Source organism: Manis javanica, chromosome 11 (assembly GCF_040802235.1).
Source record: "Manis javanica isolate MJ-LG chromosome 11, MJ_LKY, whole genome shotgun sequence".
Classification (NCBI taxonomy): Eukaryota; Metazoa; Chordata; class Mammalia; order Pholidota; family Manidae; genus Manis; species Manis javanica.
In genome coordinates, this window is record NC_133166.1 from 18,683,441 (window position 1) to 18,711,268 (window position 27,828).

Below are 27,828 nucleotides of genomic sequence, written 5' to 3' on the forward strand. Positions count from 1 at the left end.
TTATAGGCAAAAATGCCCTTGGAATCCCTGAGTGTGGGCTTCCTCAGAAGGCTGCTGTAGGGAAGGCCTCCGAGGTCCCAGGAGCACAAGGGGCCCTTGGTGGGAGGGGGCTGTGGGTCAGCGTTCTCAAGAAGGCAGACTCTGGAAACACCCTGGCTCCCTAGCTCTGGGGTTGCCTGGGGATGAAAACTGAGAGAGAGGACCCCTGATTGCTGCAGCACCATGGACTTGGGCTGTCAGGGAGCAGGGCACTGTGACGCAGCCAGACAGCCAGGGGTGCACTCATCTGCCCAGCTCTGGGAGACGGCCACACAAGGCGCGGAGAAAGGCCATCCTGGGGGTGGCCAGCAGTGTGGTCACGGAGAGGGAGTGGGACTAGAGTGTTTTGTGGGCTGAAAAGGGAAAGCTGCCAGATCCTGGAGAAGAAAGGGGGAACAAAGTCTTATCCAGACGAGGATGGAGGCCAAACCCTGCCCTACCGGGCCCTGGGCCAAGCAGGCAGACCTGCTGGGCAAGGAGCCGAGGTGCTATATGCCCTCATCTGAGCTTGGTGTGGAGGCTGATGGATGACCCCTCGGTGGCTGCCAGATCAGGAGGGGCCCATTTCTGTGAGATGATGCTGGGTGGCAGGGAGGAACAATGGTGGCAGTGGCTGCTTGCACACAGTCGCTCTCTCACTGGCTGAGAAAGTTGGACTAAGTCCATTGTGGGTCATGAAGGCCCTTGTGTGGAGACAACTCAGGAGACCTGAGCAAGCTTTAACTTTAATTTTAAAAAAAAAGCTCAACAAGATAAATTTGCTGCGTTTGACCACATATCAATTAGGAACTTCTGTGTAAAAAGAGACAGCTTATGATGGACAGTGACTGTAATGGGGAATGTAGGGGGGACTTGATAATAGGAGAAGTCTTCTAACCATAATGTTGTTCAAGTAATTGTACATTAGTGATACCAAAATAAAAGAAAAAAAATAGACAGCTTAATGTTAAAACACAAAAGACAAATCAGTAGAACTATTCGCATATGTAAGAAGAGATCAAAGTTTTGAAAATAAAAAGAACTTCTTACAAATCAGCAAGAAAAGACAACCCAATAGAAAGCTGGGCAAAATGTTTGAACAGTCACAATGTTGAAAGCCACCAAAGAGAAAAAAAGAATTCATGCATGCGAAGACACCTGCCTTGCTGCTCCTCAGGGAAATCAAAGAGTAAAATGAATGCTTTTGCCTCCAAGATTGATAAATTTTGAAAAATATCAATGCTATCCAATGTTGATAAAAACTGCTGGCAATGTAAATTGGTATAGCCCTTTGGGAGCCAAGATGCCGGCTCTATCAGAATTTAAAATATATGTACCTTGGTATATCTGACCCAGTGATTTACATTTTGGTATCAGTGAAGTAGCTGCAATATGTACATGAAGAGGAAGGTACAAAGATATTTATTATAGGATTGTTCATAATGGTGAAAAATTGGAGGAAAATGTACATGAATAGGGGATAGCACATTCATTCTCTGCAATGCCATGCAGAATGGGGGCATGCAGCCTGTAAACTTGGACTTACATTGGGTTCCAAGAGAGGGAGTCCTGAGTATTTGCTTCCCTGGGCTCTTCTGCATTCCAAGTGACCTGGAGGCTAAATTGAGAACCTGTGAGCTAATAGGCCTGGGAGGGTAGAGGACTAAGTAAGGTAACAGCGGCTGAAGGGGATGCTGGGCAGGGTCGTAGGTGGGGAACAAGGCAGGTTCTACAGGCACCATGAGCCAAGGGGTAGCCATTCAGCCAGGCCACTGCTGGGGACATAGCCTGGCCTGAAGATCCCCTACGAGGTGCCCAGCATCACCCTAGAGAGGCAGACATAGGGGCCGCCTCTGCTCTGGGGCAATCCCGTACCTGCTGGTGGCTCACCTTAAAGCCCCTTCCACACTCACAGTAGGGGAGTCAGGTGGAATTGGAAGTGACCTGAGGAATGGAACATTTTTACACAGGACACAGACTGAATATTAGCTTAAAGAGACTGTTGAAATGATCAGATCAGAGGAACTTCAAACCACATCAGATGACACTCTATAATTTTTTCCTGCTATCCAGCAGGGTAGTGGTTTGGGAGCAAAGTCAAATTACTAACAAACACAGTAACCACAGCTTCCTTGTGCACCAGAGAGCGCAGCAAGCTGATTTTGTGCCCCTGTTGCAGTGTACCTTGTTCTCTCAGTTTCTTCTCCCCGGCATGCTCTCCCCTCTCTGTTCTTCCAGGTCAGCTCCTGCTCGCCTCTCAACTTAGCCTTAATACCCCTCCTCAGGGAGCTGCCCTTGAACCCCCACATGGGCTTCCTCACCCCAGAGTTTCCCTTTATCCCAGCATTGAGTGCACTGTGTTGTCATGCTTGTTTCCCCATCAGACCGTGAGCTCTGGGGAGCCGAGGCCATCTACTGCTCATCGATGTACTCTTAGTGCCCAGCACAGTACTTAGCACACGGCAGCTGCTCCGTTTATGCTGGTTGAGTGAATGAGTGAGTGAGAGGGGCCGCATTTATACAAGACCTGGCAACTGTGACCTTGGGCCTCTGGTTTCCATCTGCACAGAGGTGGGAATGGTGGGGGCTGGGCTTCTCTCTGACAACTCCACCCTCCCAGTCCCCTTGCAGAGCCCAGGACTGCAGAGAGCTCTGTCCTCTCTGCCTACTGAGAAATACCAGACCTGAGAAGCCAGTCTATGCAACCCTCCAGTGCCTGCCAGTTCAGGCCTTTGCAAAACTCTGCTGCTTCCTCTTTCCAGACACGGCTCATGTCTGGCTTCCTCCCCACACCCTCCTCCTTGAGGAACCAACTGCTTCTAGATGGGTGCGGTCCCTGCCTGTCCCAGAGTGCAGCCAGCAGGCAGGCAGCCCAGCCCCAGCTGCGATGCTGCCCAAGGCCTCCTCACACCCTGAGGGTGCGGGGGACCCCCTCTTCCCTTCTCTCAGAAGTTCTCTTTCTTCATCCTCTGCTTTCTCTCTGTGTGTCTGTCACTTGACCTCTGGGCCTCTGCCTTTGTTTTTTTTCCCTTTGCCTTCCCTTCTCTACTTGCCCTTTGCATCTGTTCCCCTCTCTGGCCCTCTATCCTTGTCTCGGGTTTTCTGCGTTCTTCTCTCCTGTTTCCTCTCTCTAAACCCTTTCTCACCCTGTGGCCCCCTTCCTCTCCACAGGCCTTAGCCTCCCCAGCCTGGCTACAGGGGCCTTGGTTTCTCCCAAAGCTCCTTCCTGGCTCCTGCCCCAGGCCTGCCCCAGCCCAGGCAAGCCTGAGCCCTCCGTCAGGAGGGAGCTGCAGCACAGCATCTGGCCCAGCACTGTCAAGGGAAGGGTGCTGGATCCATAACACCAGGCACTGCCTTCCCAGGGGCGGAGAGCGGGGCTGGGACCCACAGCCAGCATTGTCTGGGCCTTTTCCAGCGTGGAGATCCCCCATCTCCACCCTATGTGAAGCAGCCTGGTGTCTCCTCTGGTGCCTGGGCTGAGGAGCAGCACCCCGGACAAGGGCTGCACTCATGGGCTCATCACGAGGGGCTGCTCTCCTCTGGGGGCTCCTCCTGCAGAGCCTGCTGGGAGCCTGCCTATTAGATGCCAGGGCTGCTTCAGTTGAGAGGAATTAGATGCCAGGACCAAGGCAGAGGGATGTAAGGGAAGCCAAGAGCAAATGTGAGGTGGGAATGTGAGACCTGAGGTAGAATCCAACAGGCCAGATTCTACCTTGCTGGCCCCCAGCTCTGCCTGAGAAATACCAGACCTGAGAAGCCAGTCTATGCAACCCTCCAGTGCCTGCCAGTTCAGGCCTTTGCAAAACTCTGCTGCTTCCTCTTTCCAGACACAGCTCATGTCTGGCTTCCTCCCCAGTGGGGTGGTCATGGGCAAGTTCTTTCCCTTTTCTGAGCCTCTGTTTTCTTTCCTGTAAGATGGGATAACAGATTCCCTCTTGGTGCGCTGATACAAGAGTTAAATGTTAAGCCATGGGTCAAACACCCAGTGCTGAAGGATTACAATACATGTTACCTGAGATGGAATCTGAAGGCCTGACAGAAGAATGAGCTCAAAGTCAGGAAATCTGCATCCAAATCTCATCTCTACCTTCTCAGGCTGGCCCTAGGGGTAGGGGAGGAGGATGCTCAAAAAAGGTTGAAGAGTAAATAAATGAAGGGACGAGGAGATGAATGACTGAATCTCAGTCACCAATGAATGAGGGCCTTGCATCAATCGCAGGCCCTTAGTAAAACGGGGAGGTAAATCTTACCTTGCAAGGTGATTATGAGAATGAAACTTAAAAGGAATGTAAAAGTGCATCGTTAATGCTCAGTCTTATCCCTTATATAAATTATACTAATTATAGCACAAGAATTATAAGAAAAAATTCAGTATATAAGGATAAATCCTTATCTTTATATACAGGAGCAGTTGTGCATCAAAGCCCAAACTGCTAAGAAGCATGGGCGTAGGCCCTGGCTTGCTTTTCAGTGGCCTTCAGGCTCACTGGGCATGGACTGAAGGTCCTGGGAGTTTTTTATGCAGGCTCTTGACCAAGTGGCCAGCATGGCTGCTGAGAAGCCAGAGCTCCAACCCAGAGAAGCTGCAGCCTGGAGCAGACCCAAAGAGGCCAGGGTCAGGGGGCTAGTCCTGCCAGTGAAGGCAAAAGCTGGAGGTTGGCTGTTCCCATTACTGCAGGCTTTACCTTGTTTTGGTAATGAGCGTGGGCACATCCTATCCCTGGGCTGGGCACCGGAGCCCTGCCCCACCTGAGCATGGGCCACAGATAGATATGCCTTTCCCTGACCCTGCTGCCCTTGAACCCATCCTACATGTCACCACATCTGTGCTCGGGCCCCTGCTGTCCTTGCCGCCTAGGATGTGCAGTCCAGCCTTCTCTTTCTGTTGCTCTCCTGCCCACCCTTCAGGGTCAGCCCTACTGTAACCCCCAAGATCTGCCCGGGTCAGAATGACTCCCTGAGGGAGTGGTGAGCTTGGGCAGGTTACCTGATTTCTAACCCTCAGTGTACTCACTTGTAAAGTGGGGCTGTTCACAGTTTATACCTACCTATCGGTCCTATGAGCATTTAATGAAAAATCTATGAAAGTATACAGCACAATTTTGGCACATAAATTCTTCCTTATTGTGACACTTTCTTTCCATACCAATAAAGCTCTTGTCTCGCTGTCTCTCTTGTATTATTGGCTTGTGTTCCCCATCAGAATGGAAAGTCCTTGAGGACAGGGTTATCCCCATCCCTGGTGCCCAAAACAGAACCTGACCCAATGCAAGGGTCAAGGGAAGTGGCTGCAGTCCTGGCCATCACAGGATAAACATAGTCACACTGTCTGAGCACTTGCTGTGTGCCAGGCAACATGGGGAGCATTCTCTGAGCATCATCCAACCACTCAGAGAATTCTTAGTGTCAGGTTCTCTCAAAAACACTAGGAAACATCAGTGAACAAAGGTCACAAGTCCTGACCTCCTGGAGCTTGCCTTCTAGCAGAGGGAGCAGATGACACACAGCACACACAGTGGGTATTAGAAGGTAACAAGGGCTATGGATGAAAATAGAGCAGAGCAAGGTGGAGAATGTGGGAAGAGGAGTGGGTGACAATTTTAAATATGGTGGTTGGTATAGGGCCCCTTTGAAAAGGACCTTTGAGTCAAGGCTTGAAGGGAGTGAGGGAGCCATACAAGTGTATCTGTGTGTGTGGAGGGGTGTGTTCCTGGCCAGGGCAACAGCCCGGGCAAAGGCCCTAAGGTGGAGTCTCCCTGGCTTGCTAGGGTGGAGAAAGGGAACGGAAAACGTTAGGGCACGAGGCCAGGGTGGTTACTGGGCCAGGTCACCAGGCCTTATAGGCCATCGTAAGAACTTTGATTTAAGCACAAGAATGACATGACTTTATTTATTTTTACTGAGATATAATTGACATATAACATTGTATTAGTCTTAATTGTACAACATAATGATTTGATATACATATGTATTGTGAAATGATTATCACAATAAGTTAATGTCCATCACCACACAGTTACAAAGTTGTTTTTTCTTGTGATGAGAACCTGTAAGACCCATTCTCTAAGCAACTTTGAAATGTATAATACAGTATTGTCAACTATAGTCATCATGCTGCATACTGGATCCCCAGAAGTTGTTTATCTTATAACTGGAAATTTGTTTATTTTGATCACCTTCACCCGTGACTTCATTTTTGAAAGGATCACTTTGCTTGGCTATTTTATGGGTTCAAATTCCATCTCTGCCTCTTTGTAGCTGCATCACCAGGCAAGGCATTTTACCACTGAGCTCAGTTTCTTTTCTGTAAAAAAAACAGATTAAGAGTATGTGTCTAACAGATCCTTGGCAGAGATTCCTGTCTGCTTTTAGGCCTAAGAATAGCAGTCCTCCTGAGCAGTTGGTCTGTTTCAACCTCATGAACACTGGTAGCGTTTCTCCTGCTCACCAGCTGCTGGGAAGCCAGAAGCAAAGGGCGTGCCCTACGCACAGCAGACGTACCAGCCTTTAGGCCGCAGTAGCTTTACTCATGCACTTGTTCCTTCCATGCCTGCTTCAGATTTAAAAAAGAAAAGTGATGCCCTTTAAATAATTTCTGCACAGTAATAGTTTTTCCTCAATCACAAAAATAATACATTAGTGTTAAATATTTTTGGAAATGGGCATGTAAAGCACCATGAAGAAAATACATGTAATCCAAAGATAACCACTTTTAATCTTTTTTGTAGTATTTCTTTTGATTTCATATATATAATGATATATATAAATATATAATCATATAATGTGCACAAAAAGCATATGTAGTATACATATATAATATATGTACACATAAAACAATATATATACATATAATACATATTAATTTATATAAAGACATGCATAATATATAAAATATACACTAATAATATATATTATTAATATAATATATAATATAAAGATTATATAATATATATTTAAATATATAATATATATGTTATATAAAATTTTTATATATAATTGAACTATTGAATGTTTATTTTTCCTTCTTCCATAGTTCCTTTAACCCCATGCCTTTGCCCTCACCCAGGCTGCTGGGGGATTGCATCTTCATGCCATGGTGGACTACAGATTCTAAAGGAAGCTTTTGAGGTTTGAGTATAAGCAACACATTTGGAAGAGTCAGGCTACTAGATTCCAGACCAGACAAGGAATATTCTAATGGAGAGCAGACGGAGAGAGTTAGAGGGAAGGGGAGGAACTGGGGGTGCTATGAAGGGGCTCTGCATCATCCTGCCTCCCATCCTACTTTGTCCCAGCAAGTGGCTGTTTGGGGACAAGTCTCAGAGAGGCAGAGAGGTGCTGTGGGACTCAGTGAGCAGGGAAGACCTGTGTCCTCCCTCTCAGCAGGGCCTAGAGGCCGGGGCACTTGACTTCCTTGCACCCTGCTTAGGCTCTGGATGACAGCAGAGATGAAGGCAGAAGTCCAAGCAGAGAGGCTGAAGGAGACTCACAGATGCTCCACAGCCCTGGGGAAGCTCAGGGCAAGGGAGGGAGGTCCTGGGCCGCTGGAGAGTTCTGAGGAAAGAAAGAGAGCTCCCCAGATCCCCTCGGCTCACACACAAGTGGAACAATCAGAGTGTATCCAATGTGTGGCTCTATCAGTTTCCTGTGGTGGCTGTAACAAATTGCCATACAATTGCTGGTTTAAAACAGCAGAAATTTATTCTCTCACAGTTCTGGAGGCCAGAAGTCCAAAGCCAATGTACTGGCCTGAGATGAAGGTTCTGGCAGGGCTACACTCCCTCTGGAGGCTCTAGGGGTGAATCTTCTTGCCTCTTCCATCTTCTGGTGGCTGTTAGCATTCGTTGGCTTATGGCTGCCGCCTTGCTCTGTTCTGTCTTCATGTCTGTCTAATCTCCCTCTGCCTCTCACTTATGAGGATACATGTGATTACAGTTAAGACCCATCTAGATAATCCAGAGTAAGCTACTCCTCTCAAAATTCTTACCTTAAACAAAAGCAAAAACAAAAACAAACAAGTGAGGCTACATGAAACTAAAAAGCTTCTGCTCAGCAAAGGAACCATCAATAAAATGAAAAGGCAGCCTACCAAGTGGGAGAAAAATATTTGCAAATCATGTATCTGATAAGAGGTTAATATCTAAATATATTAAAAAACTAATACAGCTGAGAAAAATAAATCTGATTAAGAAATGGCCAGAGGATCTGAATAGACATTTTTCTAAAGAAGACATACAAATAGCCAGCAGGTACATGAAAAGGTGCTCAACATCACTAATCATCAAGGAAATGCAAATCAAAACCACAATGAGATATCACCCCACACCTGTTAGAATAGTTATTATCAATAAGACAAGAAATAACAAGTGATGGCGAGGACGTGGAGAGAAGCAGAACCCTCTTGCACTGTTGGCAGGAATGCAAATTGGTGCAGCCACTATGTAAAACACTATGGAAGTTCCTCAAAGAGTAAAAAATAGAACTTTCATATGATCCAGCAATTCCACTTCTGGGTATCTATCCAAAGAAAACAAAAGCACTAACTCGAAAAGATGTATGCACCCACATGTTCATTGCAGCATTATCTACAACAGCCAACACGTAGAAGTAACCTAAGTCTCAATCAATAGATGACTGGATACACAAGATGTGGTGAATATATATATATACAATGGAATATATTTAGTCATGAAAAAGAAGGAAATCTTGCCATATGTGACAACACGAATGGATGTTGAGGGCATTATTTTAAGTGAAATAAGTCAGACAGAGAAAGACAAATACAGCATGATCTCACTTACATGTAAAATCCAAAAATAAAACAACCCCTCCCTCTCACCCCAAGCCAAATTCATGGATACAGAGAACAGTCGGGGGTTGCCACAGGTGGAAGTCAGGGATGGGAAAAATGGGTGAAAATGGTCATAAGATACAAACTTATGGTTATAAAATAAATAAATCCTGGGGATGTAATGTACAGCATGGTGACAATGGTTAATGATACCATACTGCATATTTGAAAGTTGCTAAGAAAGTAGATCTTAAAAGTTCTCATAATAAGAAAATAAATATTTGTAATTCTGTAGGGTGATGGATGTTAACTAGACTTCTTGTGGTGATTGTTTTGCAATATATACAAATGTTGAATCATTATGTTGTACACCTGAAACTAATATAATGTTATATGTGAATTATATCTTAATAAAACCCTTACTTTACAGAAAAATCAGTTAAAAATAATTCAACCAAACTTTTAAATAAGTAAAATGAAAAGATAAACAAATGCAAACTAATAATTTAAAATAAGCAAATCACACATTCATAAATAAATAATAATTTGAATACATGGATTTATTTATTTCCTAGGTGGGAATAAAATAAAGATCTCTTGCTCTTTACCGCTGTCTGCCCATGTGTGCCTACATGTACATCATCCCTACACAGCTGCCTGTGAATGGGACCAAAGAAGGGCTGAATGAGGTGGGGCTCAAAAGTCACTGCTGTTCTTTTTGTTTATCTCTGCCTGAGTTAAGGCACCCAATTTAATGCACTAGCTATGTGCAGAATAAAGGAAAGAGAACATTATAGTCTCCAATGGGATGGATATGTATATTTAGAGTTTCTGGAAATAGGAGATTGCTTTAAAAAAGATGAAGAAAGAGTCCTTCCTTCCACTACAACCTGAGCTCAGTGAGGCAAGGTCCTCCAGCCCCAGGGCTCGGCAGAGCATTTGGTGCGCTGGTGTTCAGTGCTCCCTGGAGTTATGAATGAATTCAGTGTATCCTGCGATAGCACTTTTCTGTATTATCCGGCCCCGTTACATTTTACTGTGATGTGAAGAAAAGAAGAGGAAAAATCAAGAGCTTCTAGGGGGTGATCTGGAGTAAGGGAACTTCTTTCTTTGGACCTCAGTTTCCCTCTTTTTGAAATTATGGGATTAGAATTTTTTTAAAATCTTACTTTAATCATGTATTTTTCCACAGAAGGCAATACTCCTCTTTTGCATATAAGGCAATAGTCACAGATTCTGAGGACTGGAAGCGCGTATGTCTTGGGGGAGGGAGACGTTTTTTCTGCCTACCGCAGGAGGCCTGCAGTAGCCAAGGGAGGGAAGTGTCAAGTGGTCGGAAACCAGGCTGGACCAAGCAGCACCCAGTGAGGGGTGACAGCCCGGCTCCACAGGCTGATGGGATGCCTCAGGGGGCGCAGCTGTGGACAGGTGACACTTGAGGACCTACCTGCGGGAACAGGGAAAAGGATGTGGGGGTTCCGTTGTGTGGTGGGCAGCCCAGAAATGGCAGAGATTAACTTTCCACATAACACAATGGGGGTTCATAACAGAAATTAAATTGAGTCAGAAAAGTGAAGTTATCCCTTTTTTTGTACATCTGAGTGGTCTGAAATTGGAATCTATTGTCACCTGTACCCACGTATATACATACTCCCACAGTTAGCGCTCATCTGCACATACTCTTGTAGGCTAATTTTTTAAGTTAATAAAATGCTGCAAACATCTTTCCATGTCGCTAAATATTCTTTTATATCATTCTTTCGACCACCGCCTTCAACACTCCATTGACGTGATATGCGATCCTATATATACACTATCTTGTATTTTTAAAAAATCTCATACGCCACCTTAAATCCCGTTTTTCTTTTTGGGAAGGAAAACATGGGAAACGAATATCCTTATGAATATCTTACAAGGTTAGTATGGGGATTAACTGTAATACATGCAAAACTTGAAATTGTAATCCATTTAAATCTGGTCATACTTTCTTTGCCAAATTTTACTTCTTCATCTTTTCTTATCACAGTCAAGGTACCGCTTAAAATAGAAATTCGGGTGTCATCCCTGCCTCCTTCTTTGTCTCACCCTGTCCATATCTGATCAGCTGCCAGGTCGCACCCATTCTGCCTCTGAAATCTCTCTGGGATCAGGCAGTCCTCCGCATCCTCTCAGCGCTCTCCTGGGCAGGCCTTACCACCTCGCCCACGCACCACCTCCTTCTTGGCTGTCTTTGTTGGGGTGCAGACCCTGAGACAAAGGCTTGGGTGCACATGGTTTATCTGGGGGATCTGATCCTAGGGGCAGACCGGGCAGTGGGGTAAGTGAGGAGAGGAGAACAATAAAGCCCAGCCTCCCGGGAGCTGGAGCGTCTGCAGGGCTGAGCGAGCTCCTGGGAAAGCCCTTTCCTTCCCAGGCAGGGGCGAGGCTACCCGCATGCGTGGGAACTGTTCCCTGTGGCTGCCTGTGACCTCAGGGGTGGCCCAAGGGGGATCCAGGGTGGGACAGCATAGCGTCTGGACACCTGGTCTCCTGCCTCAGTCTCTCTCCTTCTCCTGCCTGTCTCCCCTCTGCGGCCAAAGAGGCCTTCTGAACCAGCGTCCCAGGCTGAACTGTACGACAGTGAGGAAGCAGGCAGAGGGAAGTGGGGCAGATGGGCCCCCACCCGGGGCTCACTGAGAGGCTTCAGCCTGGCCCACAGGCTGCTTTGGTTCTGAGTTCAGTCCACGCTGAGCTGGACTGGGCTGGACTGAACTAGAAAAGACCAGAGGTGTGTAAGCAAACCTCAGAACATTCGATTCTGTTTGGTTCAGGTTAAATTGGAAAGATGGAGCCCTTACATCAGATGAGACATTACGGTGGCCCAGGATGCCCAGGGAAACCACCTGGGTGTCCACAGTGGCCATGGATGATCCACTTGCAGATTATTGAGTGTTTATTCTGTGCCTCCTGAGGCATGAAAGGCACCAAGGATGCATTTAAATCAACACTGATGACAGTTAATATCCTCATATATGTCTGTAGATCTTACCAGAAAAAAAGTATGCCACTATTGGAATATTGCCACTTTTGGAAATTAAATGAATAAATGAGCGACTCATGTGTATCATGAGATCAGCTGAGAAGGCAGCTGTCTGGAAGCTGGTGACTTTCCATAACAGCCCCGTGACTGGCCTCATTCACAGGAATCTCAAAGAAGCCTAGGGACTTGGTTTCCAGTCTGGCTGGTAACATGTTCGGCCAGAGTAGACCCTTCTGGGCTTTCTTAAAGGAACAAGTTTTGATATGCGCTAATTAAATGTAGTTTTTCTGGTGCCTGCTTGGTGCCAGGCCTTGGGCTGCATGCTGGGACACAGAGGTGGTTCAGACACAATTTCTGCTCTCAGAGCGCTCACAATCAGGAATGCCTGAGATGGGAGACAGGGCTCAGTACCGTGACAGAGGGAGGCAGGAGAGCCCCAGGTGACTTGTGAGTCAAGGGAGACTTACTGAGTGGGACTTGGGAGGACAACACCAGGCAGCTGGCGGGGCCACCCCAGCCCACTCTGGGTTTACCATGTGCACTTGCTCCAGGCCACCCTTTTCTCCCTGACTACTCAGTGCTGATGGACGTTGGATATGCCTTTGATTTCTGTTTCCTGTGCCTCTCTTCACACCTCAGATTGATGACTGTGAAAGTTTATGTCCCAAGTAAGGCCAAGGCAGGTTTCTGGGCCAAGGGGTCCTGGGGGAGGTCTTGCTGAAACAGCTAGGGAAGCCGTGGCCAAGCAAACATTGGCATATCGATGGGATAAGGTGAGCGTCTGAGCCAGAAATCAGCTCTGTGTCACCTGCAAAGTACAGTGGGGAGGGAGGCAGAAGGCTAGAAGCAGGGGATGGAGGTTAGCGTATGGGACATTTTATGACCTTGGAAATCACACAGCATCACTTTGGCTGTACCCTGTCGTTCAAGGCAGTTACGGGTGCCTGCCAGACCCAAGGCGAGAAGAGAGAAACTCCGCTTCTGCATGGTCTGGGGCAAGGTTCTCAAAGAGCATGTAAAATGGGAGATACTGCTGCAGCCATCTTTGGAAAATAAAATCTGCCACACCCATTTGCAGCTTGTATTTTCACTCTCTTTATGGAATCTTTGGATGAACAAAAGTTCTAAATTCTGCAGCGGGTGAACTTACTGCACTTTCCCCTTTACATGTGCATGTTCAATGTCTTGTTTAAAAAGTCCTTCTCTATCTTAAGTTCATAAAAGAATGTTTCTCTATTTTCTCCAAAATTTAACACAAAAAGTTGGCTTTTGCATTTAAGTTCTTAATCCATCTGGAACTGATTTTTGCCTGTGGTGTAAGGTGCAGATTACATTTCATTTTTTGCAGGAGGATAGCCAGAAATATAAGCACCATTCAGGGAATAGCCCTTCATCTGTGGGGCAGCTGTCAGATACTAAGTTTCCGTATATACGGGGGCCTATTTCTGGGTTCTTTATTCTGTTCCATGGCTCTCGTTGCTTACCCTGTGACAGTACCTACATTTCTTAATTTCTATGGTTTTATGATAAGTCTCAATAGCTGGTAAGGCAGGCTTCTCAACTTATTTTACCTTTTTGGGAGTATCTAGGCTTTTTGGCTTGTCTATAAAGAAAAAAGCTAAAATGGATTTGCAAAATTCTCTGAAAGACTTGCCAGAACTTTTATTGGAACGATATGAAATCTACCAATTTGGAGGTAATTGACACTGATAATTGATCACATTTAATCCATGAATCTTACATATCTCCCCACTTTTTAAAAGGTCTTCTTTAATACTTTTCAATAAAGTTTAAAATATTTCTCCATCAAAGGGTTTGTGTATCTTTGGTTAAATTTATTTCAAGGTACATTTAAATTTTTGTTGCTGTTGTAAATGTACCCCTTTTAAAAATCACATTTTTGAACTTTACGTTGCTAGTATATAAAAATGCAGCTGCTTTTAATGTATTTATCTTCTATTTACCCATCTTACTAAACTCTATTGATTATTTGAGGATTGTTTGTAGATTTTATGTAGACAATAATATTATCTGCAAACAATGAAGGTTTTGTTCTATCCTTTCATATCTTTACACTCCTCATATTTTCATCCTTATTTTATTGTGCTGGCTAGAGGCTCCAGAACCTAATTCAATTGAAGCTGTGATGGCAGGAGTCTTATTTTGTTCCTGTTTTTAAAGAGGATTAAAAAAAAAACTCACTATTGAATATGATGTTTGGGATTTCATAGGTGTTCTTTTTATTTAATTGAAATTCAGTTGACATACAATATTATATTAGTTTCAGGTAAACAACATAGTGATTCAATAAGTAAATATACTGAAAAATGCTCACCACAATAAGTGTAGTTACCATCTGTCACCATACAAAGTTATTACAGTATTATTGACCACGTTCCCTGTGCTATACTTTCATCCCTGTGACTTATTTATTTGACAACTGGAAGTCTGTATCTTTTAATCCCCTTCACCTATTTTGTTCATTCCCCCAATACTTTTCTTTTCTGGCAATTGCCAGTTTGTTCTCTGTATTTATGAGTCTGTTTCTGTTTTCTGTTTATCGTAGGTATTCTTTATGAGGCTCAGGAACTTTTTTTCTCTTCTGAGTTTGCTAAGAGTTCTGTTTTGTATTTTAATCATGAATGAACACTGAATTTTATTGAATCCTTTTTTTCCATCTATAAAACAAAACTATGGCTTTTCTTCTTTAATCTTCTATTGTTGAATATTCATTAACATTCAGCTGTGAATGACAGAAACCTCCAAATAGTAGAAGCTTAAACATAAGAGGAGTTCATGTCTTTCTCACATACAAGTCTGGGTACAAGACTCTGGATACAAGAGTTTATGTCTTCCTCACATCCAAGTCTCACCTTCAGTTCAAGGGTAGTTTGGCAGCTGGGCTCCAGGAAGTCCTCAATGCCCCAAGGTCTCAAATTTTGCACTCTGTTGCCTCCCAAGGAGGGCTCGCACTCATGGCCCAAGACAGCACCCCAGGGAGTAGATGACCACTGGGGCACCGGCGAAGGGCTGACTAGCTGGCTCTCAAAAAAGGCTCTTAGAGTCCGGTGCCCTATATTTTGCTTGTATTTTATTTGGAATATTTACACACACGTCCATTGGTTCTATAAGCTTACAGTTTTCCTTTACCATACCAACTTTGATTTTGGTATGGAAGAGTTGTATGAGTTGGGGTTAGTCAATCCTTGCAAGTTTGGCATTGCTCATAGGAAAAAGTTCTTTATCTTGGGAGTTTTATGGTGGGAAGGTTAAACTCTGTGCCTTAGTGGTTAGTTCTACAGACACTGTCGGGCCTGCCCAGTTGGGGGCAGTGGGGTGGGAGGTGGGGGGGAGGGTCATGGAGACTAATCAGCAGCGCTTCAAGCAGCGCCTGCTCAGCCCCATGCCCTCCAGGCACTGGTGGGGCCCATCTGACATGTGGGCTCACTTTCTCAACACACTGCTGCGCACAGGCTTTCTGGGTTCTTTCATCTCTTCCTAGCTGTTTGCTGCTGGCAGGTCTCCACCAGCCTGCCCTTTATTGCCTCTCTCCTGCTCCATCATTTTGCTGGAGATTGGGGTAAAGCAGCAGTGGACAGGCTCATCAACACCCCTGGGCAAGAGGAGGGATGGGACTTCCATTCACCAGACCACAGGCTCAGTCCCAAAGCCATTGTTCCCACCTGCTTTTGTGCCTGCATCCTCCACCAGGCTGCAATCCTCTGCCTCCCCCAGATTAGAGTAGAGGCTCTGGCTTAGTTACCCTGCGTCTTGCTACTAAGGACAGAGCTAGCCTAGAAAGAGGGATCAGAAAATGTGGAAGTCACAGATGAATGAAGGGGTAGATGTCAACAAGCAGACACATGAATGGGAGGCACCCCGAGGAACTTTATCAAGAACATATGCTAAGGCCCTGCTGGAGCCAGGACAAGGAGTCAGGCTGTGCCGCTGGTGGGAGTGGCAGACCCTCCAGGTGGCAGAGGCTGTCGACTCACCCTGGTGAGGGGCACAAGGGCTGCCTACACCTGAAGGTGCTCTCAGGTCCCAGCAGGAGCAGGTTTAGACCAAGGTGGGTACAGTCCCACCTAAGTCTACACTGGCCTGCAGCTCCTGGGCAGGTTCTAGACCGGGTTTATGGGAACAAAAAGGGTGAGCAAAGCACCCCCACTGCCCTTTGGTGCTCCTGCAGGCCCAGAGAGGCCTGCCCCATGCCAGCCTGTTGCTGAGGCAGGAGCACTTCAGTGTGGATGACGTTCCCCTCAGGACCAGGGCCAGTTTACCATCCAAAGCCTGATGAATGTCACTCTGAGCCCGACACTCCCTCTGCCCAGCGAGGCTGCTTGATCCAAGGAAACATGATGTGGGTTTTCTGTTTATTTTTTGAAGCGGTGGAGGACTGGGCTTGGCTTTCTGCAGGGCACCGCCAGTGGACAAGCTCATTCTGAGGCAATGCAAGCCAGGCCCGGTTCCTGCTCTAAATCCTTGGCAGGAATCAGGAGTGACCCCAACACATAAAATAAACACCAAAGAAAAAATTGCAGCCTCCCCATTAGATGGCAAATTCATGCCCAGCTGCTAGAGGACGTGCAAGTCAATTCCACCCCCAAATGCTAATTGCCCACATTACCCAGGTGCCTGGAACTCCTGGGGTCTGTTAAGTGGGTATTTGGTATTACCCTGGGTGGCAGGATGTGCTCACTTAACTCAGCCAAGTGTCTCCAAGAACGTCCCAAGCCTCATGGTGGCTTCCATCTCCCAAAACCTCCACTCTCACCTGCAACTCTCTATTCCCCAGAGCCACTTTTATCCTAATAGACCTTTCTCTGTTCTCACAAAAATCTCCTGAAGGTCACTAGAAGCCATCTTTACTTCCCACCTTGTACTAGCTGGGTGGCCTCAGGCAGTCAGACCAACCTCTCTGAGCCCTGAATGCCTCGCCCCTAGGTGCTGAGGCCTCCCGTGCACTGAGGGCTCTCTGGAGTGTACCTCCTCCAGTGCTCTCGGCCAGCCTTGGAGGTACACTGCTTTCCTTATTTTACAAAAGACAACAGGCTCTGGGTGTGAAAACATTCTCCCTGAGGCCTCGGTTACTGGAGCTGGGCTCTGGGGTCTCTCTCTAAGCTGTGATCCTTAAGCCTCACCCCTGAGCCCCACAGACTCTGATGTGCTCTTCTGTGGGCCGAGCCGTTCACCTGTCAGAGCTGCCAACAAGTTACAGGCCAGGCCCAGGGCTGACTGGCTGCAGTGCCCTCCTGAGGAAGGCGTTTTACTCTCAAGAAACGCAAGTCTAGGCCAATTAGTGGAGCATTGGTGTCCCCTGCTGGAAGAAGCTGAAATACCAGTCTGAGTCCTCTGTGGCACCTTGCAGTCTTTGTCAAAGGGCCATTTATTTCTTCATCCACCTGCCCACATGTCTCCCATACACATACCCACTCATCCGCTCACCCACCACCCGCCCATACATCTGTCCACACACCCACCCATCCCGTCTCACCGACGTCCTGTAGGTATCACCCTCACTTGGGGGCTCCCACCACAGCTCCCCAGCTCCTGCTCTACACCAGGCCTTGCATAGTCCTCACTGATGCAGAGGAAACAAGAAATCCCCACATGTGTGCCCATTTCCTGTTTGCAGAGCACCTTCATATCCGTTGTATCCTTTGCCTCCACAGCAACCCTCCAAAGCCTTAGGAGATCCCTGTTTGCCTGATGCGGAAACCAAGACCCAGAGAGGCCAGGCCGCAGGGCACAGTAGAGACAGTCTATAGGGACTGAGACTTGTTTCAAATCAGTGCTCTGTCACTCACTCATTCTGCTCTCTGGGGAAAGTTTCTTAACTTCTATGAACCTCAGTCCCTCATCTGTAAAGTTAGCTCCCCAACTTTTATTTATTATGCATATACTATGTGCCAAGCTTGGCTTTACGGGTGTAGGAGGGGACAGGTCCTGCTCCTCCAGACCTTACACTGTAGAGGTTATAATGAGGCTTAAATGAGAGGATATTAAATCACAGTGCTGTATAACTGCATGTATGTTGTGTCATTGTTATTACCTGTCTGAGGAACATGAAATGATTTAGAGATGCTTTCCTAGGAAGAGAAAAAATGAGGGAATGGTTGACATTATGTTTACAAAATGCACATTTTGGAATCAAGGGCATGGATTCTGGAGCTAGCCTGTCTGGTTCTAAATCCTAAATTTAAATCCTAGCTCTTCCCCTTAAGAGCTGTGTGATCTACAACAAGTAATAACCTCTGTGCTTTGGTCATCAGCGAAATGGGGATAATAATTCACACATACTTATTATGTATCTAATAAGTTCTGGGCAGGGTCTTGGGGACCCAGAAATAAACACATCAGGGAAGGTTTGTCCTGTCTCATAGGAACATGGTGATTAAGTGAATTATTACATCCCAAGCACCTGGAACAGTCCTAAACACAGTGTGCACTGTGATTGCTATTTTGATTATCCTGACTGTAGTGAAGAATTATGGATGTCATTCATTGTATTTGGTGACAGTTCTTGACTATTTGGGACTGATGAGGATGACAGGGGGCAGGCTCGCTCTGTGGGCAGAGAGGGTAGAACAGGAACAGGGTGTTGTGGTCAGAGGGAGGCAGGTTTCTCAACTCCACAGGACAGAAGCCTTAGCAGCCAAGCAGCCCACAGGGGGGCAGCAGCCTGGGAGCAGTGAGCGGCCCACCAGTGGGGGTGTGCGAGCAAGGGGGGAGATGCCACAGGGGGTCCTTCCCTATCTGAGGTGGCAGAGAGGCACTTAAAGCTCCTTCCTTGGCAAAGGGCTTCATCCTTCTGGGGGACAGATGGAGTGAACTGTAGCAGCCCTGGAGTGAGGCCCCAGGGTGCACAGGAACTAGGCAGGGCAGTACTGCCTCTTGCTAATGCTCACCAGATCATCTAGCTGCCGCCCCCTGGGCTCAGCCCTGATGCCAGGAAACTGCCCTCCGCTTGGGGCTCAGGTTCCACCAGGACCTAGGAGACCAGAGGAGACCTGACCACCTTTCCCAGGAGCTGCCTCCTGGTCCTAGACTTGCCCCCACCCCACAGCTTCCTCAGGCAAGCTGCCCCAGCAGCCCTGGTGTGGCACAGAGAGCCTCCCCACCAAGTCTGCCCACACTGCAGATTCATGAGCAAGATAACTGGTGGAGGCTGTGATAGGCCTTCAAGTCTGAGGTAGTTTCCCAGCATTAGGTAACTGGAGCATAATACCACACTCCTTGTCCAAGAATTCAGAGATAATATGCTTCTAGAATGTATGGCCTGTGCCTTGCACAAGTTAGGTCACTTTGTGTAAGTTACATACTTCCCCTCAGTTTCCTCATCTGTGAAATGATGACGATAATGATAACGTCTTGAAGGTACAAATGTTCTTTCAATAGCAAGGTCTTGAAAATGGACTCTATGTAAACTCCCTGATATTTGTCCCTTGCCTTTAGGGTAAAATCTAAACCCCTGAGCCTGGTATTTGAAGCCTTTTTCATTTGTTCCTTGCAAACCCTTCCAGCCTTATCCCTTGCCATGTCCCCAGCCACAGGAAGACCGGCCTCTCCAGATTCCCATGCCTCCAGACCCTTGACTATGCTGGTCCCACTGTCTCATATGCCTTCCTCTCCTATCCACCTGGTGAATGGCTACAGAAGCTATAGACATAGAAATCATGTCTTACTGCAGGCTGGGCACTCAGGACAAGTTGGTCAAAGGTTAAGTTTGAGCAGATGAACCATGGTGACAGAAGGGCGCAGAAGGCGTGGGGCCCTAGCTTGACATATCAGCTCTGGGTGGACCAGTGTGAGTGGAGCCTCTGAGAGTCTTTCAGATGAATGGAGGTTTGTGTCTAGGTTTAAGCCTGGGTCTGCCTGTGAGCTGTGCATGTTGACCACAACTTTCCTTCCAGGTATGCAGCCAACATCTGGATTTACCTGTCACTCTCTGGTCTCTGTACTGTTGTCCTCCAGTTGCCTGCCCAGATCAACTCTGTACCCTTACCCACCCCTTCTGGGCTCTAGGAGGCTGGCCTGTATGGACAATATCACTGGGGACTCTTGCCTCTGGATTCTGGCTGGGCTTGTCCATTGAGAAGCTCTCCCAGCAAACCAGAGAGTGGGACTGGGTTTCTGCTTCCCTGGATCCCTCCCTGCAGTGGTGTGCAGTAAGGGTACACCCTTCCACTGAGGCAGTCAGCTGTGTTCTGGGCTCCAGAAAACTCTCTCCTCTCATCTCTTTGGGCCTAGAAAGGCAAAAGTTCTGCTACTATTAGCCTCAAGTTACTTCAATTTTCTTTATGGTACCCCTACCCCTATTTTTATAATAGGCCTTTGTAACAGGCCCTCTTAGAATTATCCTAATTTGAGCATACCCTCAGTTTCCTGCTAGAACAAGGAGTGGCCTTAGAAAATAGACCTTTCAAACAGGATTCTGAAATTGGGTTGGTTCTGTAGTTGACCAATGTAATCACTGCGTGAATGCAACACCTCTTACCCAGCTCCCAGACTGAGCAGTTCACAGGCTCAGAGCCCTGAGCTGAGGAAGATTCTGGGTCTCCTTAAGGAAAGCGTATGCCATAAATCTTCCTCCAAAGGGTCCTCCAATGGCTCCAAAGGGCCATTTACCAGGACAACTGCTCTATGGGGAAAGGAAAACACCCAGACCATGCAAGAGGTTACTAGATGCTGGCTCTGGCTGTCACTGATGCCTCCAGAGACACTGGCAAAGGGTAGGATGGTTGGAGTAAGATACGCAGTCTTGGTCTAAGACTTTCCAATGGGAGGTCATCTGGACCACAAACCATCCTGTAGCTATATCCCCAGTCTCAGAATGAATTATGGGAGTAGGCTTACTAGTAACTAGCAGAATCCATACATTGGCCCCCTGGCCTGTGAATTGAGTGTTTTATGGGAGAAGGTGTCAGTAGAAGCCCTGAAACTGCTCTCCAGCCAGCCTTCCCCTGGGCAGAGAGTACACTACAGTCATGCTATATTGCTCAGGGAATTTCAGGAATTACTGCCTCCATCAAAGACTTGAGAATTGCAGGGATAGTAATTTCTGTCACATCCTCATTTAAATTGCATTTTGAATGGCACAAAAGCCAGATGGTTCCTGGAGAATAACAGTAGATTATCACAAACTCAATCAGAGGGTAATGTCAATGGACGCTGTCACTCCAGATACCTTTGCTGGAATGAATTTGCACAATCCTTGACACCTGGTATGCAGCCATTGGCCTGGCAAAGTTTTCTTTTTCATTCCTATCAGTAGACATCAAAAGGTTTTCAGGACAACAGTATGCTTTTACTGTTTTATCCCCAGAGCTATTCCACCTCTCCCATTCTCTGTCATAATATAGCTCAAAGGGACCTTGAATCAGCTCAGTATCCTACAGAACATCATGCTGGACCATGGTATTGATGTCATTTTCTAATTGGACCTGGTGAGCAGGAAGTAGCCAGCATCCTAGAAGTCTTAGTGATACATGCCAGAAAGTGGGAGATATACCTGCAAAAACTCAGGGGGCTGTCATATTGGTAAAGTTTCTAGGGATCTTGTTGGCCTAAATCCACGTTTGGTTATCCTAATGACACACTGTAGCACCTATCATGTAGAAAGGGGCATTGGTGCTTTGTGAGCCTGTGTGGATGTTGGAGGTAATGTGTGCACCACCATTTATCAGACAGCCTATAAAGCTGCCAATTTTGAGTAAATCTCAGAGCAAGAAAGGGACTCTGCAACAGACTCATTCAAATTTTCCTACCACTGAGTCTTAGACCCAACAGACCCATTGGTATCTGTGGCAGGCAGAGATGCCACATAGAGGTTCTTACAAGTTCCAACAGGAGAATCACAATGCCCACCACTAGGGCTTTGGAGTAAAGCCATATTCTTTTCTGTGGACAACTTTTATCCATTTGAAAAGCAGCTTCTGGCTTGCTCCTGGTCTTGGTAGAGACTGGACATTTGACTACAGACACCAAGCAACTGTGCCACCAGAACTGACTGCTGAAGCAGGTGTTCCCTGGTCCACCGGACTGTAAGACTGACATGTACAGCAGCATTCCTTAATAAAATGGAAATGGCAAATATGAGACCAAGCAGGTGGCTCAGACTCCTGTACACCTACCCCTCTGTTTTGCTACTTCTCTCTCAACCCATACCCATGACCTCATTGGGAATTCCTTACCACCAGTCAGGGGAGGAGGAAAACATTGGCCTGGTTCATGGGCAGATATCACGTATGGAAACCCCTGACAGAAGTGAATGGCAGCTGCATTACAATTCCCAATGAAGGTGGGCTCTAAAGTACAAGTGGTGAAGGGAAATCTTCCCAGTGAGCAGAACTTTAGGAAATACATCTGGTTGTCCATTTTGGGAAGAAGGAGAGATGGCCTGAGGTACTATTTCAATTCAACTCCTGGGTAGTTGAAAATAGGAGAATTGGTGCCAATGAGGTGTGTGGATGAACCTCTCAAGAAAAGTCACAGGGTGTAAAGATATGCACATCCTACCTGAGTGCTCCACCAGAGGGCATCTGTGACAGAGAAGCCCTCCATACCTAGGTGGATGAGATGACCTGTGGCTACCAGTCACCCTCCTCCTAGCCACGCCAGTGCTTGTTCAATGAGCCCGTGTACAACGCAGCCACAGCAGCCAGAAGGGTGGCTGTGCTTGGGTTCCATAACCTTCACTTCCACTCGCCATGCCTCATCTGAATCACCACACAGGTGCTCAGTGCAATCATGGCCTAGATTTGAAAATTAAGGTTTTTCCATACTTCATTTATCCCTCCCCTTTTTGTATAACAACTTCAAACAAATTGCAGACATCATTTTATTTCCATCTACATGCATTCAAGTATGCATATTTGAAAAAAAGAGTCAATTTCTTACATAACCACTTTGCCATTATCACACTTAAAAAACTTGAGAATAACCATGAATCAGCTAATGCTCAGTCCACATTCAAATGTATCTAATTATTTAAAGAATATCTTGACATTAATATGTTTTCTGGAACTTGCAATATGAAGTAATAAGAAAGAAGAGCCTTAAAAAGTGTTCCTGTTCTTTAATAGTACGGCTTTTCCTAAGGGTTTATGACAAAAGCACAATATCTATTAAAGAATTATTCATAATGGTGAGAAATTTCAAGCAACTCAGATATACAGTGTCTCAATCAGGGTGCACTCTGGAAAACAGAGTCTTCATCAGTATTTTAATAGTGGGAAGTTAGAATGGGGAAGTAACCACAAAGGTGCTGGGATATGAAACAATTCAGAGATTGGTAACAGTAGGAAGCCTCTCCCACCCCTAGTAGGGGAGGAAAAAGGGAGAAAGGAGGTGGTGGTACCTGAGCCCAGAAATTGGAGCCACATAGGAAGGGGAGTCTGTTGAGAAGTCTGATGATAGCCTGATGGGTTTTCCTTTGTAGGTGACCTTTTTTCTCTCTCTGGCTGCCTTTAATACTCTTTCCTTGTCTTTGATATTTGCCATTTTAATTATTATATGTCTTGGTGTTGTCCTCCTTGGGTCCCTTGTGTTGGGAGATCTGTGGGCTTTCATGGTCTGAGAGACTTTTTCCTCCCCTAGTTTGGGGAAGTTTTCAGCAATTATTTCTTCAAAGACACTTTCTATCCCTTTTTCTCTCTCTTCTTCTTCTTCTGGTACCCCTATAATGAGAATATTGTTCTGTTTGGATTTGTCACACAGTTCTCTTAATGTTCTTTCATTCCTAAAGATCCTTTTATCTCTCTCTGCCTCAGCTTCTCTGTATTCCTGTTCTCTGATTTCTATTCCATTAATAGTCTCTTGCACCTCATCCAGTCTGCTCTTAAGTCCTTCCAGAGATTGTTTTATTTCTGTATTCTCCCTCCTGACTTCATCCCTTAGCTCTTGCATATTTCTCTGCAGGTCCATCAGCATGGTTATGACCTTTATTTTGAATTCTTTTTCAGGAAGAATGGTTATATCTATGTCCCCAGGCCCTCTCTTGGGGCTTGTCTGGGTGATTCTTGACTGGACCAAATTCTTCTGCCTTTTCATGGTGATAGAAGTAGCTGTAGGCAGGTGGTGCATGTGTCAGCTGGGAGAACAAAGTCCCTTTCTGCTTGTTGGTCACCTTGCCCTTCTCTGCTGCCTGTATCTGTTACTGCACCCTGGGAGCAGCCTCCAGATTAATCCCCTGAGCTGCCGTGGGTGGGGCAGCTATCAGAGTGTCCCAGAGCCCTACGGGGAGGGGCAGATGTACCAGGTGTGCTCTCCTGCAAGAACGGCACCCCTTCGTGCCTTGCCCCAGCTTCCTCTGCCTGCGCTGGGCAGCTGCACACCGACGGCAGCCTCTGGGTCTGGCCCAGGTGGCTGTGCACTGGGAGAAGGCTCTGGGTGGCTGCTGTGGGCTTGGCTGCTCTCTAGCTGCTCTGCTGCTGTGGTGGGGCTGCACTGGCTGAGGAACAAATGGCAGGCTGCTTATCACCATGAGGGGCTTCAGAGCTGTGTTGCCACCCAGGAGTTTGGGGCACCTGAAGTTCCTCAGGATTCCCAGCCTGCTGGGCTGAGTGTGCTGGGATGATTCTGTCCATCTGTGAGGCCCCTGTCCCTTTAAGACTTTCAAAAAGCACTCGCTTTTCTTTTGTCCCAGGGGAGCTGGCTGTGGGAACCCATTCGCAGATTTTACTTTTCCATTTCCCTAATATCCAGCACATCATGCAATGTGTGTCTGCACTCCCAGTGCGGATTACTAGGGCTGGTTATTTAGCAGTCCTGGGCTCCCACTCCCTCCAACTCCTCTCCTCCTGCTGGGGAGCTGGGGTGAGGGGAGCACTCAGGTCCCGCCAGGCCACGGCTTGTATCTTACCCCCTTCATGAGATGCTGAGGTCTTGCAGATGTAGATGTAGCCTGGCTGTTGTACTGTATCCTCTGGTCTCTCTTTTAGGAATAGTTGTATTTGTTGTATTTTCAAAAATATTTATAGTTTTGGGAGATTTCCGCTGCCCTACTCACGCCGCCATCTTGGCTCCTCCTCTCAGGAAGGGGAGTCTGAAGAGACCAGAACCAGAACCAGAGGAGAGACACAATCATTGCTGGGACACTGTCGAAAGCTGAGGGAAAGGGATAAATCTCCCAGCTTCTCTCTTTCTCCCTTCCTCCAGTCTCCTGTGAGTGTCTCCTATTGGCTGAATTGAGCCAGAAACCAGTGGTAAGGGATGCTGGGAAATGTTTTTCAGGGTCACTCCTGGGGGCAGGGGTCACTTCCTAACCTTCCTCTTGGGAGCCCAGTTAGGTTGGGAAGGTCAAGGAATGGATCTGAGAGCAAACAGTCATATATATGGCACATCCATAGAGACCCTAAAATGCTTCCAAAAAAAGATTGAGGACTAAATAAAAATATCCAACAAAAAGATAACTGATCTATGACACAGCCACTCAGTGTGTTCCTCGGCTATTGAAATTACAAATACAAAGACTGTGTGCAAGATAAAAAATACTAACCCTGAATTATAATACATTATTATGCTTCTTTAGTTTTTTTTATACCATTTATCATGTTCTAACATAAAAGTAATCTAATAATTTATCATGTTTTTGGTTTATTGACACATACTCCCCACCCCTGCTAGAAAGCTAGCTTTGTATGGGGAGAGAAAAAGCAAAGATTTTCTGTTAACATGTATCTCAAGTGAACAGTGCCTGAAACATGGTAGGTGCTCTGTAAATATTGTTGCATGAATAAAATAGTGTAAAGAAAGCAAAATACAGCACCCATTTCACAAGTTTGTGAAAAGTTTAAATGAGATGGGATATGTATGATCCCCAGCACATATTACTTAGTGTACTGAGTATATGAGAGATACCAAGCTAGGAGAGAGCAGGTGGAGGAGGAAGAGGTAAAAATCCACTAGATTGTGGTATCTATCACCATATAAGGGTCCACCCCAAAATGGAAGATAGAAAAGCCTGTCACAATTCCCAAAGAATCCATGTGATGAGCGGAAGCCTGGACCCATAGTTAGCCCTGTCACTTAGTAGCTCTGTGCCTTTGGTCAAATTACCTAACCTATTACCTAACCTAAGATACTTCCCTTATCTATAAAGTGGGAATGATAATAATGCCTGTCTCAGTGGGTTGTAAGGAGTGCAGCTTGGCACACAGTGGATGTTTGGTAATGCTGGTTTCTTTAATGCTCACCACCCTTCCTTCTTCTGGGAGTGCCAGCCAGGTCTGGAGCTGTCCAGAGTGCTGAAGATCCTCCCTCCCACCCTTCCCCCTCAGCTCGTTTCTCCTTCATTCTCTCCTTCCTTTCTGTGCTTGGCTCCCCAGAGCTCCGGGGTCTGAACAGATCAAATTTTCCAAGTGGCTTCTTCAGGCCCCTGAGGAGGATAGAGAGGGAATGAGCCGCATATGAGGCACTCCCCAGGCAGGAGTCCTGGGAAGCAGACAGGCAGTTGGAGTGTTGACTGTGCAGGCTGTGGTGGGAATGGGAGAACCTGCTTGCAGAGCCTGACATCCAAGGACCCTGGTGAAGGAAACTTACGATCCTCAAAGAGGCAGTGAATCAGCCCCTGAGGCACAGCATGGCAGGTGGGTCACTGGGGAACGTGCCTTGAAGGAAGGCAAGAAGGACGGGGCTGTGGATGAGGAGGGTGGCCCTTGCCTGCAGGCTGAAGGGGCCCTGGCTCTGACAAGAATCTTCCATCTCCCTTCCTTGGATTCCTAGCACCTTCCTTAATTTGGCCATTTGTCTGTTAATGCAGCTAAAGGTATTGCCATCTCTTTGGGTTATGATCCTATGGAGTTGACTAACTCCATGAGCTTAGCTCTGTGGGCCAGGCAATCTGTGTCTCATCATTGGCATTCATCTCCTTGAGTCTAAAAATAAAAATCGTTTCTCCCCAAGAAAGTGGCACATTAACCCATTGTGCTGGTGGTGGGAGCACTGGCATCTCCTACGCTCCTGAGGGAAGGGGTGGGAGAGGGGATGTGGCCAGCTTCTGAGACAAAAATCACCTTTTTCTTTATTTTTATTGATAAGTAGAACATCAGAGCTTAAGGATCACTGGAGACCTACACATCTCAACTAAACCTTCTGTGTAGAGATGGGGAAACAGAGGCACAGAAAGGGGAGTTGACTCTATTCCACAGGTCAGTGGCAGAGCTGGGTCTAAAAGCAGCTCTTACCCAGGCTTGGAAGCTGGTTTTGCTCTGAGCCTGATTCTCTGGGAGTCCTGTAGGCCCCCAGCTACAGAATTTCTGGCCACTAAGGGCAGGCAGCAGGACCACAATGCTAGGGAAGCCTGCTGCTGCTTTGTGGGAACAAGGGAAGTCCATAGCCTCTCCATGATTCAGTTTCCCCATCTGTACACAGAGGAGTTGGCTTAGATGTGGAGGTCTCCAAGGATCCTTTGGCTCTGATGTCCTAGGTATTCAGTAAAAACAGATGGTGCTTGTCTATGGCTGGGAGGTGAGCAACCTAGCTGCAGTCCCATTTCAGCCCTACCTTTTGGTGAGACCTGGGCTAGGTTGCTGTCTCCCACCCAGAGTCAGTTCCTCCTCTGAAAAATAGAGTGAGATTTCCCTTCTTGGGGTCTCTGAGAGGACCAGGCAGAGTGCTGGATCACAAGTGCTCTGGAAAATGCAATTTGAAGGGAGGGGCAGCTATCATTAGAATCAGCTGTGCACACTTAAATTCCCAGCCAGAAATTATTAGTTCTCTGTGAGCCCAGAACAAGCTCAGCTGCCCTAAGTGTTCCATCCCAAGGGCTGAGGGTGCTAGGAGACCGCTTGGAGCAACGCAGCAGAAGATATAGGAGGGTACAGAGGGTCCCTCCGAGGATGGCAGAAGGGCAGCCCTCCCCGCATCACTGAGCCCTGAGCCGGGAGAACTGCAGCTTTACAGGCCCTGAGGGCCCAGGGTTGGCCAGCCCTGCAAGCTGGCTACAGTCAGGGAGGCTGAGGCTTCCAGCAGGGCAGGGACTGGGGCTGAAACTCAAGCC

General features: G+C 46.8%; 1 protein-coding gene across 1 annotated transcript in view; it reads left to right on the plus strand.

Annotated features, from left to right (window-relative positions):
• Window positions 1-27,828, plus strand: part of LOC108398545 (guanylate cyclase D-like) — a 135,082-nt gene that overhangs the window by 69,448 nt on the left and 37,806 nt on the right. The window lies entirely within an intron of this gene.